Here is a 4,162-nt window from a genome sequence, read left to right on the forward strand (position 1 = left end):
TGAAACTCTATTGTCTATCTATGAAGCCTCTAAATGACACAGATGAAAGTCGGGACAAGACCCACGACCTCTTAATGATATAACTGAAAAGTAAATGAAATCCTTCGGAAGAAAAAAGGCTCACCATAGCTAACTCGAACTCCATGTGGCATCAACGAAGCTCCTGTTGATGACCCTGAATACCTGTATCTGCATCATGAAATGATGCATGCCAAATGGCTCAGTATGTGGAATGTACGAGAATGTAAGGGGAATTCTAAAGCATAAACAGAAGCTTGAAACTTGATAAAAGGGAAACATACTTACCTCTTCTCAAACTCACTCAACTCAAGAAATACTCAAGGATACTCAAACTTACTCTACTCAGAAGTACTCAAGGATACTCAACTCAAAAGTACTCAAGGATACTCAACTCAACTCAGTAATAAGGTTCTCAACTCAGTGAAACTCAACAATAAGGTACTCGACACAATCGAGCACAGATCAAGATACTCAACTCAAGATATTCAACTCGAAGGCTTCCTTGAACTCTACTCTTAACTCTCTCTTGAATGTGAATTATGAATTCAAGAGTTATGGTTCATGATATGCAGGATCTCGTGATGACAAAAGAGATTCATGAATACATTTTCCTCACTCTCATACTCACTTGCTCGAGTCTTGAAACAAGTTATTAGAAATTGTAGAAGACTCCTCAAAAAGACTTAAAGGGGCATTCTCAAAATGTTCGAAAGAACTCTCAAGACTTGACTCTCAACTCTACCTTGAAGTTGATTTATGAATTCAAGGTTGCGATTTGTGATTGAAAAGATCTCGTGATGTTTAGGAGTGTTTTTAGATAGTTAAACATGAGAAATGATGAAGAAATCATTGTCGGAAGCAAGTCCGCGATGCAGATATGCATTTTAATATTTGATCGCGAATTAACTTTTGATGCAGAGAGGTCCGTGACCTCTCCACGACTCGAAGAAAATTTCTCTGAAAGGGGAAGGCAGGTCCGTGACGTGGAGCAAAGTGCCAAATTAGTTGGACTTTTTCCTTCTTCATTTTCTAACTCCAATTTGCCTAAATTCGATTCTTTTTCTCAATCCCTCTTTAGATTTAGATACCTAGCATATGAACACAATAACCTACTCATATACAACTCTAAAATCGACATGATTCATCAAGAACTCAACAATTTCATCTAAACTCAAGAACTAAAGCCAATTTCATGAACATAATTCAAGAACATCATACTTTCAACTTCCTAGAACAAATTTAACGCTGAAATTAACATGATTGGCCTGTGGGTGAACAAACCCAACACTATGGAAGCTTACATACCTCTTAGAGATCAAACCCATGGCGAAAATCCGCAACAACATACAAGAATCTCGACGAACGCTTGATCCTCTCCTCTTTTCTCCTTTTTTCTCTTCTTTTCTCATCTTGAACTCTCAACTAAAACCCTAGGCTTATATTTTAGGATTATAAAACTTAACCTAATATGATTAGACCCTTAAAACCTTACTAAAAATGAATTAAATCTGATTCGGTAAGGAAAAGACCAGAATACCTCTCTAAAAATCCAGTTTTGGCTTTCCTTATCTAGATATCCCAACTTCGAATACACATATCTCCTTCATACGCACTTGAAACTGAGAAAACTCGGTGGCGATGGAAAGATAATTCAAAGATCTTTCCTACGGTATCTTTTAGCATAGCTAACTCGTCCTGAGCTAGGAGTTATGTTCGTTTGAAGTCAACCCAAAACTCATACTTAGCTTAACTTGCAAAATTTCAGATTTTTGCTATTTCCAATTTAGTTCTTTTTGAAACTCAAGGTGCTACATCTAGTGACCTGACCTTAATACTTAGGAAATTTTAAATTCCTTAGTAAAATCCTACTCACAACGAAGAACGGTTCAAGTCTTAGCTCAAAATTTTTCTGGGGTGTTACAAAACCAATCGATTCTAGACGAGTTAGGACCTGAAATTTAAGAAGAAAATTCCTCGGATTTCTAGGTTTGGGCTGGGGAAATGCTCCCCCATAGTGCCAAGAGGGCAGGGGAAATGTGCCAACAGTGCGCCCTAAAGTACTTATAGTACTTTAGGGGCTGGCGCGACGCGCCACTAATATGCTAGAATCATCTGGCCTATTTCTTCTCCATTCTTCGTTCTGTATGTGTTCCTTTGAATCGTGTCTTCATTTTTTCCTTGATATTAACTATTTAAGTCTTCATTGATCATTGAAAGATCCTACATATCCTAATCATATCTCTTAAATTACATTTCAAATTAAAGAGAGACTAAGAGGAAAGTTCAAGAGGGTCCTTTGAGTCAAATTTGAGAATTCTTTTGAGATCAACCGTAGTTTTGAACTAAGTCTTTAGGAAATAAGTATGAGAATGAGAAGAGTTGTACTCATGAGTTCTATATTGTCATTGAGATCCTTGAGTTGAGTCGTTCATGCCCATAATTCCGCATGAACTCTATGAATTGAGTATCCTTGAGAGGAGTAGTATCGTTGAGTTATGAGTTCCGAGTTCTTGAGTTCTGAGTACTGAGTTTCCACATTGCTATTATGATCCCTGAGTTGACTCGTTCATGTCCATAATTCTGCATGAACCCTATGAATTGAGTTATAAAGAGAAGCTTTTTAAAGCCAACACTTGAGTCTTAAACTGAGTTTTTGAGAAAGTAAAGATGAGTTTTGAGAAAAAGAGTTTTTAAAACATGATTAGTATGACAATCGAGTATGCCAATAATGTTTAAGCAGTATGGTATCTAGATATACCATCAATGTTTATGCAGTATGACTTCCCGATTCATCAATGATCATATCACAATATGATATTGATATATTTTTGAGAAAGGGTTTTCAAGTATGAATTAAGTAAAAGTATAAGGGAACTAAGTATTCCCAAAGGTATCAGTTTTTACATTGATAAAAGAGAAAATTTGATTTCTAAATGAGTTATGAGTTCAAAGATATTTCAAGAGTAGTTACCCCTTTTAAGAGGATAGTTTGAGCAATTATCTCAAACCAGAGGATGAGTATGTTTTTAAACATTGAGCATGAATATATATTTTTAAGAGTATTATTGAGCACCGATATGGGGATGAGTTCAGACAACTCAAATTCCTCATAAACCATGTATGCCAACATATGTACAAGATCATAATTTTTAAATGAATCCTAAGTGCCTTCGGGCAGAGCTTAGTGGATCCACTTAGTTAAGGTATTCTATACTCCGGCAAGGTATATGATAGTTCGGACAGCATGTGCGAGACATTGTATCATCACGTAACTTATAGTGATGGTTGTCGGTTAGAGAATCTCCCAATTAAGAGTAAAATGTATTTTATTATATTTTTATACAACATTGAGTTTTATCTCCTGTTTTATAATGTTTTTAAATATTGCATCTATCATGGTTGCTTTGTATTGAGTTGAGTTGAGATGAGTATTTCTTCCAGCCTTGTCAGTTCAGTTAGTTATTGCTTTCGGTCATTCAAGCCAGATAATTGTTTACTCTAACCTTATCACATACTCGTACATTTAATGTACTGATGTCATTCGACCTGCATCATTTTATGATGTAGATACAGGTGTTCAAGATCATCAACAGACATTTCGTTGAGGTCATGTGACATTCCAATCAGCTTTGGTGTGCCTTCTTATATTTCGGAGGACTTCACATTTAGTTTCCAGTTAGTAGTTTTGAGGTGTCGTGGGTCTTGTCCCGACATCCTTCCTTAATAGTAGAGGCTTCATAGATAGATAGAGTTGAGGAGATTTTTTCAGTATTTACATTCTTTGAAATGTTTTACAAACTATAAGTATTTCTATTGAGTATTGTTCAGACTTTATGAGTAGAGTAATTGAGTTTAACAAATTTAGTTTAGTTTTAAGCCTATTATTGCTTGAGTAAGTTTTTGTAACGACCCGAGAGCACCTCCTAGTCGTTACCGACGTATTCGACCTCTCGGAGGTCTTATACAAGCCCTTAGCATTCGTCATAACATTTATCATAGAAAAATAGCGGAAAATTTAAAACTTTTTCATAATATAACACCAGACTTAAAAGTCACCTTATTAAACCTTTAATACAAAAATTGGAGTACTACGTCTCAAGGTAGCCATCTTAAAACATGACTACAACACAAGAGGGACACA

The sequence above is a fragment of the Solanum tuberosum genome, unplaced genomic scaffold (genome assembly GCF_000226075.1).
Source record: "Solanum tuberosum cultivar DM 1-3 516 R44 unplaced genomic scaffold, SolTub_3.0 scf00873, whole genome shotgun sequence".
Lineage (NCBI taxonomy): Eukaryota > Viridiplantae > Streptophyta > Magnoliopsida > Solanales > Solanaceae > Solanum > Solanum tuberosum.